The sequence below is a fragment of the Schistocerca americana genome, chromosome 7 (assembly GCF_021461395.2).
Source record: "Schistocerca americana isolate TAMUIC-IGC-003095 chromosome 7, iqSchAmer2.1, whole genome shotgun sequence".
NCBI lineage: Eukaryota > Metazoa > Arthropoda > Insecta > Orthoptera > Acrididae > Schistocerca > Schistocerca americana.
In genome coordinates, this window is record NC_060125.1 from 244,289,066 (window position 1) to 244,306,942 (window position 17,877).

Below are 17,877 nucleotides of genomic sequence, written 5' to 3' on the forward strand. Positions count from 1 at the left end.
TTAGTATACACTGGGAAACTTTCACGTAATAATCGTCTGAAGGCATGGGCAGATAAGTGAAAAACTATAATAAAAAATAATAATCGGATTTCGAACACAAGAGGCAAAAGTGAGGAGATGTGCTGCTTGCCGCTGCGCCATCGCTTCTGCTGAACTAAGGACTCGCTAACAGACTTATTAAATACCTCGAAAACGATGACCGCCATTCTCTCAGAAACGGTCAAGTATCCTGAGACAGGTGTGCGCTTATTTTGACCTCTCTTCCACTGAGTGAAGTTTCTCGGAAACCAAGTGATGGAACTTGTGTTCGGTTTTTTAGTAAAAGACAACGGAACTCCGCGTTTTTTCAGCAGGATTCGGCAAGGGGTCACACTGCATTTCACGACGTGTTCCACGGCAGGTCCATTAGCAACAACATTTGGTCCGTTCGGAAGTCCCAATTTAGCCCCATGCTATTTCTGTTTGTGTGCACCATTAAAGGATAAAGTGTAGACAACAAATCCACACAGGTTACAGGAATTGAAGGATAATATGCGCGAGTCAATTAAATTAATATCTCAAAGAGAATTACGTCGTGTGAGAACAATTTCTTGTGCAGGCGTCAGAAATGCGTGGAAGACAATAGAAGGCAGTTCCAGCGTCTTCTTGCGTGACATGGGTGAGTACAAAATTTATTTTCAAGTATTTTAAATTTGGTACTGCGGTAGGCGCCTGGGAACGGAGCGCTGGCCGGCCAATGTGGCCGAGCGGTTCTAGGTGCTACAGTCTGGAACCGCGCTACCACTTCGGTCGCAGGTTCGAATCCTGCCTCGGGCATGGATGTGTGTGATGTCCTTAGGTTAGTTAGGTTTAAGTAGTTCTAAGTTCTAGGGGGACTGATAACCTCAGTAGTTAAGTTCCATAGTGCTCAGAGCCATTTGAACCATTTGAACGGAGCGCTCCTAATCCCGCCATCTATTGCGCTTTGCACGCGGCAATCTGATAAATGGAATACGCTGAGTATTTGAGTATAGTAACGAAACGCGAAAACTGACAATACTCCAAAAACATTCCAGTAAAAATGGGTCTGCAAAAGAGTCGTTTGAAAGTTAATTACGAATACATGGTTACCAGCTACTACTGACTCCAGTACGAAATACTATCCTAATTACAGAACAAGCAAATTTGAAATGACACCTTTTCCACTGAGTCTCCATGCAAGTGGGCTTCAGTTTCACTCATGGTCCACCTTAACAAGAAAACCATTACGCTTTACAATTTCCTGTACACTCACATACGCTAAAGGTGGTGTTCAAAGTGTTCTTGCTGCATCTGGACCCAATATTCATCTCCACTCACCAGTTACTTACGATATCTTTCAAACACCCACAGATCATCTCCCGAAGATGGACAAGACTACAATTCGCAACTCCATTTCATCAAGCAGACAGACAGGAGCTCAGTATACTTCTTTTTTCCGATGACGCAACACAGAAAAATCCAGAAGATTTGGGTCAGATGATACTGGAGGCCAAGTTACAGCCATGTTCGATCTGTCCTCCTCGGATCACACTGTCGCCTTAGATCTCGGTTTACCCCAGTAGCAAAAACATCCTGTGCCTCATCATGCCACGTTCTCCAGCCAGGGATGCAGAATGAGCCCTATTAGATAGGGACCAAATCTTAAGTTTGCATTTAAAATACATTCGTACTAACGAGGACAATATTTCATACTAAAGTCAGTCGGCTCTTCTTGCTGGTCTACTCTGTGCAAGCCTATTCATCTCTTGCGTTATGTATTCAGACCTTGGTCACTCTCTACAATTTCTACCCCCCCCCCCCCCTCCTACTCCACCCCCATCACCCCATATCCCCCGGCCGACACTTCCTTCAGTTTCAAACCGACAATTCCTTGATGTTCCAGGATGTGTCCTACTAAGTAGTCTCTTCCTTTGGCCAGGTTGTGCCGTAAGCTTCCTTTTTCCCAACCCGATTCAATACCATCTCATTCATTATTCCATCTACTCATCCAATCTACGGAATTCTTATACAGACCCACATTTCAAAAGCTTACAATGAGCTGACATAAGCCACGGAATAGCGATATACACATGTGCAGGTGGGGCAGTATCACGTACAGGCTGTTGATACACATGAAAGGGTTACCGACGTGCTTATAGCCGCATGATGGGGTTATAACAGACGTTGATCGCGAAATTTTAGTTGGAGCGATACGCAAGGGACATTCCATTTCAGATGCATGGGGAATTCAGTATTCCAATATCCACAATGTCAAGACTGTGCTGAGAATACCAAACTCCTGGCATTAGCTTTCACCAAGGACAAAGCAATGGCAGTGGCCGATGGCCTTGTCGTAACGATCGAGAGTAGAGGCATTTTCGTAGAGGTGTCAATGCTAACAGACAAGCAACAGTGTGAAATAACCACATAAATCAATGTGGGACGTACGACAAACGTTATGTTACGACAGTGCGGCGAAATTTGGCGATAATGGGCTATGGCCGCAGACGATTGATGCGAGAACGCCGGCCAGTGTGGCCGCGTGGTTCTAGGCGCTACAGTCTGGAACCGCGCGACCGCTACGGTCGCAGGTTCGAATCCGCCTTGGGCATGGAAGTGTGTGATGCCCTTGGGTTAGTTAGGTTTGAGTAGTTCTAAATTCTAGGGGACTGATGACCTCAGATGCTGAGTCCCATAGTGCTCAGAGCCATTTGAACCATTTTTGATGCGCGAACCTTTGCTAACACCACGACATCGACTGCAGCGTCTCTACTGGGCTCATGGCCGTATCGGTTGTGCCCTAGACGACTGCAAAACTGTGGCCTGGTCAGATGTCCCATGGTTTCAGTTGGTAAAAGCTGATGGTAGGTCCCGAGTGTGGCGCAGACGCCAAGAAGCCACGGACCTAACTTGTCAACAAGGTAGTCTGCAAGCTGGTGGTGGCTCCGTATGGTGTGGGTTGTGATTAAATGGAATGGATCGGGTCCTCTGGTCCAGCTGAACCGATCATTGATTGGAAATGGTTATGATCGGCTACTTGGAGACCATTTGTAGCCATTCATGAACTTCATGTTCCCAAACAACGATGTCACACAATTTTTCGCAGTTGGTTTTGAAAAACATTCTGGACAATACGAGCGAATGATCTGGCGACCCAGATCGCCCAACATGAATCCTACATTCTGCACCAGCAATGCTTTCGCAGTTATGGACGATGGCTGTAGAGGCAGCATTGCTCAATATTTCTGCAGAGGACTTCGAGCGACCTGTTGGGTCCATGCCACGTAGAGTTCCTGCACCAAGCCGGGAGAAAGGAGGTCCGACACGGTAATATGAGAAATCCCATGACATTTGTCACCTCAGTGTATATTGTCATGTGTAAACTGCCTATGGTCAACATTGTCCATGTCCATTGTCAATGGTTTTAAATTGGCTCTCGTACAGATCAGAGTTGAGCTATTCATCACCTAGTTGAGGTGTCCTGTGTTGTTTATTTACGATTTATCTCACGTTTCTAGTCGCATAGTGCATTTGAAAATAAAGTTAATGTATGCATTTGTTTACATACCTCTCATGGAGCTACTGGATATTTATGTTAATAGATTTAGGTCTCATGCGCAATCACTGCTTGTCATCTGCAATTAGCAAAATGTTGTTTTATTTTTATGTTCGTTACGCATTTATGACCGACAATCACTATGCGTCGTGTCTTTCGGTGTTTTACTTACAGTTTTTTGTGCTGTAGTTTTGCTACGAGATAACACGCTTATTTTTTTCGTTTTTGTCGTTGCACATTCAGCTTATACGATTTCGCGGTTATGGACGATGGCTGCGGAGGCAGCACGGCTCAATGTTTCTGCAGAGGACTTCGAGCGACTTGTTGGGTCCATGCCACGTAGAGTTCTTGGACCACGCCGGGAGAAAGGAGGTCCGACACAGTAATAGGAGAAATCCCATGACCTTTGTCTCCTTAGTGTATATTGTCATGTATAGACTCCTTATGGTCCACATTTCACTTCCATAAAAGGCTACACTCCTGCAGAAAAGATTTCCTAACCCTTTATCTGATATTAGATACTCGCAAATTTAGCTTTTTAAGAAATGTTTTTCGTGTCATTGTCAGTCAGCGGTATACTCTTGTATCTTCTCTGCCGTAGAACACATTTCCTAGTTTAATTCCCTTAGTTTCACAAGTCGAGGACATTGTATTACCGTTCTTTTACTCTTTATCTGACGCAATTAATATGTCATCGGCAAACCTCAAAGATTTTATATCTTCTATCCGTTCCGTTCATTTGCTCTTACTTGTCCTTTGCTGTCTCTAACGTAATTACGATGTCATCGGCAAACCTCAAAGATTTTACATCTTCCCTGTGATTTTAATTCCCTTTTTAAATTTCTCTTCGGTGGCCTTCAAAGCTTTTTCATTGTACAGATTTAGTAACATAGGGCATAGGCAACAGCCCACTCTCACTCCCTTCTCAACTACGGCTTTCGTTTCATGTGCTTCGGCTGTTATAACTGCTTTCTGGAGCCTGTCCAAATTGTAATTAACCTTTCAGTCCCTGTCTTTTATCCCTGCAACATTCAGAATTACAAGAAAGCTAGTGCAGTCCACACTGTCAAAAGCTTTCGCTAAACTTGCAAATGCTAAAACTTCGTTTTGCCTTTCTTCAACCTACCTTCTAAGATACGGCGTAGGATCAATATTGCCTCGCGTCTTCCCCCATTTCTCTGGAACCAAAACGATTCCTCCGAGATCGACTTCTACTATTTTTCCATTCTTCTGTAAATAATTCGTGTCAGTATTCTGCTACCATGCCTTATTGAACTCATGCTTCGGTACTTTTCACACCTATGAGTACCTGCCTTGTTTGGAATTGGAACTGTTGCTGTCTTCCGACGTCTGTGGTTATTTCGCATGTTTCATATATCTTGTACACCTGTGGAATAATATTGTTATGGGTGCCTCACCAAAGGGTCTCAGTAATCCTGAGAGAATGCTGTCTTGTCTAGGAGCTTAGTTTCGACTTAGCTGTTTGACTGCTGTGTCAATATCTTGTCGCAGTATCGTAGCTCCCATCTCATCTTCACCTAATTTATGTCCTCTTTCTATAATATAGACCTCAGATATTTTTATATCTACTTTCTGTATAATCCCTCCAGCTTTCAGCTTTTCCTTCTTTGCTTAGTAGTGACTTGCCATCCTAGCTCTTGATACTCATACAGCGGCTTCTCTTTTCTTCAAAAGTTTCTTTAATTTTCTTATATACAGCATAAATTTTTCCCTTAGTTACACATGCTGCTACAGCCTTGTGTTCACTCCCTAGCCATTCCTGCTTATCTAGTTTGTACTTTCTGTCAGTCTCATTTTTTTAAACAGTGTGAACTGTAACTCCACTGACAAAATTTGCGAGGTAGTACAGTGATATTTTCTGAGTATATTGGTATGAGGAACCCGCGGTCTCTGGTGGCACGTTACAGAGTAACGATGTAATTATGATTTATTCAGTTTGTCAACACAGTTACTTTACTTGTGGAATCATTCGTTTACAACAGTGATAAATGTTTGTAACACAACACAAAACACAGAGTAACGCAACAATCTTCAAACAGGTGCGATAGTGGTGTGTATGGTTTGTCATCGATGGCAGAACAGTGCAGCATAGCGTCACTTTGTCGTTCTTCCGTTGTATTTAGTGATCCCTTACAGGAGGTGCATTTTGGAAAACTACTGGTAAACCTATCTATACTGTGTAACGAATCCAGCAGCGTTGGAACTTTTGCTTAATTAATGAACTGTATATCACCATCCAAATTTTAGCTAGACTGAAATGATTTTCTCACGTAAGAGACATATCTCTTATTTGTGAATGTTCATAGAGTTTTCTAATTATCAGTCACAATTTTTTCCCTCAGTAAATTTTTATTATTTATTTATCGAAATGTTGTCATGTATCGATTATGAACTACGAAAATTAGTGGACGCGTTATTGCCACCAAATGGTCTGAAAACAAGCTACCTCATTTACAGTATTTTTGCTATTCAGTTTTGTATACCAACAACTACCTGTTTCCACTGACACTCTTATTTATTTTACTATCGATATGGAATCTATATTGTTATGTAACAGGAAGTTCACAATTTTATATTTATAAATTTTGTAAACTTTGTTATTTGATGTTATTACTAAAAATCTTTAGACAAATATAAACTTTCGGGAAATAATATACAATTTAAAATCGTTAGATAATCCAAAAAACGGAAGTCGTCTGAATCATATTTTCGCTTATGAAGTGTTCCCGAAGATTGTGGAACATCTATGCATTCTATACTGTAGTTTTTTTGACGCCAAGCGCGTCAGATTGTCTTGACAAGCCTTTCAGCTCAGTTCAGTTTTGTAACAGATCGTTTTCAGATCGTTTCAATGGAGAAAACGTCTCTGGGATTCTCTATGAGCTTGGATGTTTGGTTATAATCTGTGATGTTTTGGAAAAACTGTGAAACGTCATATGAAAGGATTAAGAAACTGAAAATATCGTATCAAAGCTATTAAACTCTCTGCCTCTTCATTTAAAAGAACCCTGGACAGTGGAACTGAATGTTATGTCGCTATGTGTCCCTAGACGTTGAAGCTATCTTGAAAAGCTACGTACTGTTTCTAAAGTAATACGCATGCTTACATAATAATGAATATTACTTAGCAATATTGTTATAAAGAATATTCATCAACATTGAAGTAGTGGAATATTTAAGGGAGGTGTATCGCAATTAAAGGAAGACTAACTCAGCCGATAAAGAAAGAGAAAGAATCGACCAGTACTGAGTGCAGTACTGAAGCGGAAGACTATAGTTGGCCTTACTGTTGTGAACAACAACTACCATGAGTAAATGGAACAAGTGTTGCCAAACGAGACACTGTGCATAGAGTCGAAATTTGCGGTGTCATGCACATATTTTCAGAGCACTACAGACAGATAAGTGAGGGCAAGAAATAAAACCAAATGCAATTGAAATGTGACCATCCACTGGGACCATGGGTCCGTTATACCAAAATACTCTAAAATATCCCTAAACTATCTGTGAAATGTTTTCGGTGTCTGGTTCTCCCTGTAAATCAATTTGAAAGCACGAGATCTATTCCACGTAAACCACCTTATTTCATGATTCTTAAGCCAAGAGATAGAGATGATTAAATTATCTATCAAGTGACTTGATCTTTCATTTCTTTCTTCCACTCCAAGAATTCCAACTATTTTTCTCTCTTTCTTTTCCTACTACATTATTCCAGTCACTAAGAACAATAAAATATTTGTCTCTCTTAAATATCTAAATAATTTCCTGTATATCATCACACATTTTTTCAATCTCGTCATCACCAACGAGCAGCTTTGTTGTCACGTAGATATGTTTCAGCACTTTTTGAGCCATCTTCAATGGGTTTGTTTAATTTCCTTCTGCAGAATTGTTACGTGTTGAGATTTAAACAAACTTTTGGTACAAAATATTTACTTTTCCAAAATTAGCGTTATTGTTAAATGTTTTTACATTGGCTCTCATACAGTACAGAGTTGAGATATTCATCACCTAGATGACGTGTCCTGTGTTGTTTATTTATGATATATCTCACGTTTCTAGTCGCATAGTGCATTTGAAAATAAAGTTAATGTATGCATTTGTTTACATACCTCGCATGGAGCTACTGGATATTTATGCTAATAGATTTAGGTCTCATGCGCAATCACGGCTTGTCATCTGCAATTAGCAAAATGTTGTTTTATTTTTATGTTCATTATGCATTTATGACCGACAATCACTGTGTGTCGTGTCTTTCGGTGTTTTACTTACAGTTTTTTGTGCTGTGGTTTTGCTACGAGATAACACGCTTATTTTTTTCGTTTCTGTCGTTACACATTCAGCTTATACGATTTCTTGCCAAGCACAGAGTTTTCGCCGCCATTACGTGTTGTTGTGACTCTGTAGTGTTTATTTGTTTCGTGTCATGTTTGTTTGGTATGTGACGCGTGGATCATAAGTGATGTTGATGTTTGTGGTGCTTAGTGCATGTGTGTGTGTGTGTGTGTGTGTGTGTGTGTGTGTGTGTGTGTGTGTGTGAGAGAGAGAGAGAGAGAGAGAGAGAGAGAGAGAGAGAGAGAGAGCGAGAGAGAGAGAGGCTGAGGGCGTTGTGGATAGGCATGTAGAGTTAATGGTGTGCAGTGTTGGGAGACAGGAATTTAGTATTACAAACTGATCATATGATGTTTTCGGGTAGGTTTATTTATGTAGTTCATCTATTGTGACAAAGAGAGTTTTATTCACAGTGATGTGTATTACTTTAGTACCTCCTTTTCATCGGCTATTATTTTTCGATGCGATAGTTTTCTTCTATTGCTAATTTTTGGTATAGGCTGTTACTAATTTTAAGGATTTCTAAGTCTATGTTGGTTGGATGGCGATTCTGTGCTGCCAGGTGACCGCAAATTTTGAGTGTGAGCCACTGCTTTTCAGCGGTCTGAGCTGTTCTGTATACCTGATCCTCAAATTTCCGCATCTTTGATACACATATACAGACTGACAGCAATTTCATGTTAACTGATATATTCCAGACAGGCTGTGTTTATCAGTGTTGCTGGTATTTCTTCCAAGTCTCTTCTGTATTGAGTTGTTGGTTATGTATGCTTTGTTGAGTCCTTGTCCCATTTTATATTACCCACCCTGTGTGTGACTACACCTCGCGGCGGTGCAGGGGAGGTTACGTGTGGAAGCTTCCAGAAGGTAATAGGAAAGTCCTCTGGCCCTTAAGGCGCTGCGGCCTTTAGCATCCTGGGCTTTTTGCGTCACACTAATTGACTTTTAGGACGGCGCGTTGTGCAGTTGCCGTGTCAGATTGGCCGAGACTGTCCCCACTATAAGAATTTTGGTCTTGACTCTGCGTCCAGCAGGGGAAGTTAAGTTCCGGGATGAGAAACTTTTGTTCCAGACTTCGGTGAGTACAGAAATTTCTACTAGAACATGCTCCCAACTGTAAATACGGGGTGAAGGTTATAAGTAAGCTCGCGTTCAAACCTTATGGCATCAGCGCCACCAGGAGGAAGGAGTGATTCAGATATATTCGTTTTGTTTATCGCTAGCGTACTTTAATGATTTCGTGTGACGTTTTGATCAAAGCCGTGGATCTTGCGTGAGCCACGTACCACCCATGTGGCCATTGGTATAAGTCAGTGGAGCTTCTGGTATCGACTCTTTTATTTAGTTTCTCACACTCGGTTTGTTGTTTCGAAACACTCACACTGCAGTATTTTTGGAATTAATGTCGATTGGGTCTATACTTGTACGATGGATTCGACAGCCACGTGACCAAGGGACGTTATAACGCCCGTAGTTCGCGCATTTAAAGAGTGTCAATAAGTAGCCAGTTTAAAGAATGCCAATTTTCCCCATGTCAGATAGTTAATTTACGGTTTCATTGTAGCTAGTCGGAGCTAGTGATGAGACATTTCCCTTCTTACTTTCTGCCTGCGCCGGTGCCTTTCGTTGTGTGCGCGCCCAATTTCCTCTCACAAATAGTATCAAAGCCCCTGTTTGTGATGAGGCTATGCCTTACTGATTTCTCGCATCCAAAACATATCCCCCTTTTCAATATATAACGGAAAATTGTAGGTACAGTATGTGATCAAAAGTATCCGGACACCCACAAAAAGGTGCATTGTGCTGCCACCTACTGCCAGGTACTCCATATCAGCGTCCTCAGTAGTCATTAGACATCGTGAGAGAGCAGAATGGGGCGCTCCGCGGAACTCACGGACTTCGAACGTGGTCAGGTGATTGGGTGTCACTTGTGTCATTCCTCCGTACGCGAGATTTCCACACTCCTAAACATCCCTAGGTCCACTGTTTTCGATGTGATAATAACGTGGAAACGTGAAGAGTCGCGCACAGCACAAAAGCATACAGGCCGACCTCGTTTGTTGACTGACAGAGACCGCCAACAGTTGAAGAGGGTCGTAATGTGTAATAGGCAGACATCTGTCGAGACCATCGCACATGAATTCCAAACTGCATCAGGATCCACAGCGGGAGGTGAGATAACTTGGATTTCATGGTCGAGCGGCAGCTCATAAGCAACACATCACGCCAGTAAATGCCAAACGACGCCTCGATTGGTGTAAGGAGCGTAAGCATTGGACGATTGGACAGTGGAAAAACGTTGTGTGGAGTGACAAATCACGGTACACAATGTGGCGATCCGATGGCGGGATGTGGGTATAGCGAACGCCCGGTGAACGACATCTGCCAGCGTGTGTAGTGCCAACAGTAAAATTCGAAGGCGGTGGTGTTACGGTGTGGTCGTGTTTTTGATGGAGGGGCCTGTTCCCCATGTTGTTTTGGATGGCACTATCACAGCACAGGCCTACATTGATGTTTGAAGCACCTTCTTGCTTCACACTGTTAAAGAGCAATTCGAGGATGAAAACTGCATCTTTCAACACGATCGAGCATCTGTTGATAATGCACGGCCGGTGGCGGAGTGGTTACACGACAGTAACATCCCTGTAACGTACTGGCCTGCGCGGAGTCGTGAATTGAATCCTATAGAATACCTTTGGGATGTTTTGGAACGCCGACTTCGCGCCAGGCCTCACCGTCCGACATCGATACCTCTCATCAGTGTAGCACTCCGTGAAGAATGGGCTGAAACCCTCCAGCACCTGATTGAACGTATGCTTGCGAGAGTGGAAGCTGTCATCAAGGCTAAGGGTCGGCCAACACCATAATGAATTCCAGTATTACCGATGGAGGGCGCCACGAACATGTAAGTCATTTTCAGCCAAATGTCCGGATACTTTTGATTACATGTACGTACAACGAATTACACGGAGACAGTTGAACACGAAATTGATTGTCACGATGGATCATTCCATTTCGCATTTCCTTCACAGGATATCCAAACGCTATCGCTGATTTATAGGAGAAACTGCATACTGAGTGAAATTCGTTGTGTTGCGTCCAAAGGTTTTCGTTGCATGCATGTACTTGTTTATCACTTGGATTTAAGAGAGAACTGTAGTACCTTGTGTCTCAGTGTGAACCAGACCATTGTACGTTCAGCGAACAACCAAGCTGCCCATGGGGCAAGTGAACGTTTGCTTTGAGCGCTAGCGTAATCTTAATTCCACCTGACTGTACGTACCGCAGATGTTGCGGAAAGAGTGCGGAAAAGTAATAGACCACAAAAATAGTAAACTTCCTTTGTCTGGCGACCCATGCTTCCTCACGTCGATACCGTCGTAACTTTCGGATACCGCAGTCAGATCGAATTGTAGGATTCAATTAGCTGGTTTCCCGGAATTGCCCAGGTATGTTTTTATTCCAATCCCCACTCCCTGTCCGTCTCCCCTGCCCCTCTCCCCCCCGTCCGTCCATCGTCTTCTTCCCCTTGTCTCTGTTCACCATGGCCAATCCCCAATATTTGTCCATCTACTCCTTCAGTCATATCTCCTGAACCATGTGTCGTAAAGTGATATGATTCTGCACATACATTCAGCAGCATATTTAGGTTCAGTCTGTTGACTGTGTTGCGAATAGAGTCCGTATCAAAATAAGCAATAAATGTAAAGGTCATGATGTCGTGCCTGACGCGACACTTTTACAGCATGAACAGCAAAAATATAGTAAGCGATAAATGTTCTTCCTTTTATAATTTGTGGGGGTTGTCAGCGAGAAAAAGTTTCCTAAAGGTCTTAATTTATTTGCAAAGTCTGATGCATGTCACTCAGTTTTCTTGCACTCAAACACTGGATAATGAACAGAGTAACTATACGTTATTGCAACGTGTATATGATGCGAGAAATAATGTGTAAGTGTAGAATAAACACAATGAAGATAGTATAAGCTCTGTACTCATTTCTTTGACTCATATCACATAGCACATATCAATCAAGAAAAGCCTGTTCACAAATATGATAAAAATCAAAAGGCAAAGTGTAAATAGCATTGTGAATGAGTAAATATTTTTCACAAGTTCGTGTAACACTCATCATACCAATAAGCATCTTGATTGACACACTTTATAGAGGAGCCTGCGACCTTCCTCAAGGTACAAGGTATCTCCTTGCCAAATTTCATCGAAATTAGTTCAGCAGTTTTGTAATAATAAATTTAAATGTCATGCATGATGTGGTAGTTTTTCACGCAGCTCATTGTTCATGACGTTGCCGCAAGCTGCGTGTGTTGTACTTGCCATCTAGTTATCGTGTTCTTGTCTGCAGCGAGAATAAGTTACGCGCGAAATATAATTCTGTTCAACACTCTATTTAGACGAGAAGTTTATTTTAAGCTCACATAACAGCAAGAGAAACACAATGAAACATTTCCAATGCAACGAATATCACCAGTTTTTTGCTAACTGAGGAAACAGTAACAGTAACAGGAATATTAAAAAATTCAAAGCAAATTATTAGTTTCATGGAGCGCGTGGTGCAGCAAGGAGAAACCGTCTCACAGCGCTCCTGACGGTCAGCGCGCGAACCATGTTAACATCCGCCGTCCGATCAGCTGATTAACTGACATCCGATTTGGCTGACGCCCTACGTCGCTAGAACGCCATATATCCTGAACTATGTGTCGTATATAGATATAATTTTGTAGATACATTTAGTGATATAAGAGAAAACTGTCTGCAAACTGTCTGGTGAATACAGTTGGTAGTAAAGAAGTAATAAGTTAAAACGTCATGCCTGATGCGAAAAAGAACAGCGAGAACGTCGTAAGCGGTAAACTATTCTCCCTTTCATCATTATGTGCGGCGAGTCGGCCAGAACAAGCTTCGTAAGGGTTTGATATTATGCATAAAGTTTGTTGCAAGTCACTAAGTACTCTTGTCCTCAAGAATAAATGGAATCTGGGTATTCGAGAGTCATGGCATACACTTCTTTGCGACCCCCGCATACTCACTGTGAAAAATAGGTGGTTCTCATCCCCACAGCGATCCTTCCCAGACAGTAAGTGACATATGTACCAAGTCTGGTCGAAATTGGTCCAATTGTTTCGGGGGAGATGTGTATCAGTATCTTTTTTCGTGATCCGAAAAGGCCTAGACGGTGCCACTAGCTACTCTGTAGTTACCAATAAAAACCCCACAAAAATGCGTAATGTAGTTTTGGAAATTAGCTGTTCAGACACACAGATGAGACAGTTGTGGTAAAAATGACGATATTTTTTCCCATGATCCGATTTTCATGAACTAAATCCAGTACGGTGCGCCAAGCTATGCTCACGTTACCTGCAAAAACGCCAGGAAAATTCGTCTAGTAGTTATAAGATTAGCGGGTTCAATAAGAAACACACAGACACGAGTGTTTTACACATTTATTATTAGTACAGATACGTGTGTAATAATAATGCCTATGTTTCAACAGGTTTAGCGGAATTCTGGTTGCATGACGAATGGTCGACGGGGCATTACTGCGTTGTCTAGCGTACGGCCTCGCTCTGTTGTTGATGTATGAATATGTGTGATTTTGGAGGGATTCTGACGGAAGAAATGGAAAATTTTCAAGTCAAATTTCATAGCTGTATTAGAAGAGTTCGTGCTCAAGGACAGAGGCCGGAGACTTACCAATGTAATGAATTCACTGTTCGCTTTGATCAAAATTGTGAATACGGAGACATGTAAGCTTAGCTGGGTCGGTTTCAGTGGGACGCGCTATGGCCGACGCTGGTGCGCTGTCCGGCATAGCGGAACTATCATGCGAGGTCATGCACATGTCTTGGGAGAATTTGCGGCAGCGAGCGGCACATAAGGCGCACCGGAGGACGAACGCCACTGTGCAGTGGTGCTAACCAGGGGAGAGGGATCGACCACAGCCTGTTGGACGCTACCACAGAGCAACACAGGGCGCACAGAGTAACATATTATACAGAGAGGAAGCCCACCGTCCCCCCGTCCTAAACTCTTCTCTCAGTTCCATTAGAGAAGAGAATAAATCAGGAGGGTCGCCAGCTTAGTTCTGGTAGATGTAGTAGGGAAGCTTCTGCGAATGCCTCCGTGACGTCAGAGGGTGACATGGTGGGGAGGCAGAGGAGAGAGCGCTAGTCGTACCCGTGCAGGTAGCAGTCCAGCAAAGCAAAGCATCTTGCAACAACCGTCGAGCCAAGTTCTTCACTGTACGATGAAATGACAAGAGTGCTGAGAGCAGCTCGTACTCCAAAGCAACAATAAATAATCAAACGGAGCGCACTATAAATTTTTTGGACTTCCTTTCGTTGTATTGTTGTGCGCTGTTTCGATGTAGTAGCTGGGTGGTTCTCTAATACGGATTGTACAATCGAAGCAGTGATGAGCTGATATTCGTAACAAGGCTCTATGCTAAGAACTCCCAGTATACGAGGGCCGTTTGAAAAGTCAGTGCAAAGTCCGAGAGATGGCACCACCGGCGCGTATCGATGTCATGTTTAGTTAGTATCATATTTGGAAAGAAAGCACACAAAGTTTCAGCCATATTGGTCTATTTCTTTGTGTTTGGCATTCGTGTGAATCAAAGAAGTCGAGTGATTGTCAAAAAATGGACGAAAGAGAATTTAGACTGGTGATTAAATATTACTTTATGAAAGGCAAAACGCCTCAGGAGACTAAGGAGAAACTTGATAAACATTACAGTGACTCTGTACCTTCGATTAGAACAGTTCATAAGTGCTTTCAAAATTTTTGGAGTGGCCGTATGGGCACAAGTGATGCTGAACGTTCTGGACGCGCTGTCGAGGTTACGCCTCCAGAAATCATTGATAAAATCCATAATATGGTGATGGATGACAGAAGCGTTAAGGTGCGTCAGATTGTTAGTGCTGTGGGCATCTCGAATGAACGGGTAAATAATATTTTGCATAAACATTTGAAAGATGGGTTCCGCGATTGCTCAGGCTTGACCAAAAACGGAATCATGTGAAGTGTTGCAAGGATGGTTTGCAGCTGTTCAGGAAGAATCTGCAGGACTTTAAGTGTCGTTTCGTCATTGTGGGTGAAACATGGGTACATCAATACACTCTTGAGACCAAAGAACAACCTAAACAATGGGTTACTAAGGGAGAATCTGCACCAAAAAAGGCGAAGACCATTCCTTTGGCCGGAAAGGTTATGGCGACTGCCTTTTGGGATTCGCAAGGGATAATCCTCATCGACTACCTGGAAAAGGGTAAAACTATTACAGGTGCAGGTTAGTCATCGTTATTGGACCGTTTGAAAACCGAGCTGCAAGAAAAACACCGGCGGTTGGACCACAAAAAAGTCCTTCTCCATCACGACCATGCATCTGCACACACCTCTGCAGCTGTGGTCGCAAAATTAATGGAAATAGGATTTCAACTCGTTTCACATCCCTCCTATTTTCCAGATTTGGCTCCCTCGGACTACTGTTTGTTCCCCAATTTGAAGTGATAGCTGGCGGGACAAAGATTTTATTCAAATGAGGATGTGATTGCAGCAACTAATAGCTATTTTGCAGACTCGGACAATTTCTAACATTCGGAAGGGATCAACAAATTAGAACAGTCTTGAACGAAGTGTGTAAGTCTAAAAGGAGACTATGTCGAAAAATAAAAAAGGTTTACCCCAAACACGCAAGTAATTTTTTATTTTTGCACGGACTTTTCAAACGCCCCTCGTATAACAGACTTTACAACAAACTGTAACAAGGAAATTCTGTTGCATAATTTTGCATACAGTTGCAACTCAAAACGATCATTTCAAGCAGTAACGATCGTTACAGTTCACGATACGTACACAACCGGAAAAAATCGCAACACCAAAAATAATTAATGTAGAGTAATGAAAGTTCATGAATACACTTACCAAGGTAATGCCGTGTGGCAGGGGTCTCCCGTCGGGTAGACCGTTCGCCTGGTGCAAGTCTTTCAAGCTGACGGCTCTTAGGCGACTTGCGTCTCGATGGGGATGAAATGATGATGGTAAGGACAACACAACACCCAGTCCGTGAGCGGAAAAAATCTCCCACCCAGCCGGGAATCGAAACCGGGTTGCCGGCCGGAGTGGCCGTGCGGTTCTAGGTGCTACAGTCTGGAACCGAGCGACCGCTACGGTCGCAGGATCGAATCCTGCCTCGGGCATGGATGTGTGTGATGTCCTTAGGTTAGTTAGGTTTACTTAGTTCTAAGTTCTAGGCGACTGATGACCTCAGAAGTTAAGTCGCATAGTGCTCAGAGCCATTTGAACCATTTTTGAAACCGGGCTGTTAAGTATGACGTTCCGTCGCGCTGACCACTCAGCTACCAGGGGTGGACACTTATCAAGGTAAAATCAAACAATGAAAAATGCAGGATGGAATAATTTATGAAAAGGATAGATTGCTAGTCATCGATATAGTGAAAATGTTGAGTCGTAGACAAGCACAACAAAAATACTGCTAAACAAGTAAGCTTTCGGCCAAAAAGCCTTCTTCTGAATCAGACTACATAGACACGCACGCAAACACACACACACACACACACACACACACACACACACACACATACACACACACACACACGTCCATGCAAAGCCACTGTCTGTGGCTTTCAAGACCAGAGCTTCATCTGGGTAGCCGCAGACAGTGATGAGATATATATGAGAGTTGCGTTTGTGTGAATGCGTGTGTGTGTATGTTGTCTAATTCAGAAGTCACTTTTGGCCAAAAGTTTACTTGTTTAGCAGTCTTTTTGTTGCACCTGTCTGCGACTCAATATCTCCACTGTATCAACGAGTAACAACCTATCCTTCATAAATTTGTCTGTGTAGCATGCTTAAGTAATTAATATTGCAGGATCACAGGCTAATGTAGGCGCGAGATAAGCCATTGCAAAGGTGAAATTCTGGTGCACTAATAATCTGTGTAACCGCCAGAATGTTAAATGCAAACATGCATGCATTGTGTTGTATAAGTGGCAGATGTCAGTTTGTGGGATGGAGTTCCATGCCTGCAGCAGTTCGTCAGTTAATACAGGGACGATTAATGTTGATTGAGGGTGACGCTGGAGTTGTTATGCGATGATCTGGTGATCGAGCAGGCCAAGGCAACATGCCGACAATCTGTAGAGCACTGTGGGTTACAACAGTGGTATGTGGGCGAGCGTTGTCTTGCTCTTCATAAATGGCAGCACAAGTCGTCTAACCATCAGATTGACGTACAAATTTGCAGACAGGGTGCTTGGGATAACCACGAGAGCGCTCCTGCTGTCGAACGAAATCGTAGCCCAGACCATAACTCCAGATGTTGGTCTACTGCGTCTTGCACACAGACAAGCTGGGTCCAGGCCCTCAACTGGTTTCCTTCTAATGAACACACGGCCAACACTGGCACCTAGGCAGAACCAGATTTCTTCAGAAGAGACCCAAGACTTCCACCCTGCCCTCTCTTGACACAACTGAAGTGGCAAATGGCGGTGGTTTGGGGTCAGTGAAATGCACACTGCAGGGCATCTGGCTCGGAGCTCACCTTGAAGTGATCGTTGTATCACTGTGGTGGTAATAGTTGCTAATACTATTGCTGCAGATGCAGCGTGATGCTCCAGAGCCATATGCCGAACACGATGGTCTTTCCTCTCAGCAATGCCAAATGGCCATCCAGAGACCGATCTTCTTGAGACCGTACATTCTAGTGATCACCGCTGACAGCAATTATGTACAGTGGTTACATTCCTGCCAAGTCTTTCTTCAGTATCAGAAAAGGAACATTCAGCTTCTCGTAGTCCTATTACAAGACCTGGTTCGAACTCAGTGAGGTGTTGAGAATAGTGACTCTTTTCGTCTTAAAGGCATTCTTCAGTAACATCAACTCACCACGTCCAATCTCAAAGGTAACTAAAGCTCGCGACAGCTACAACTT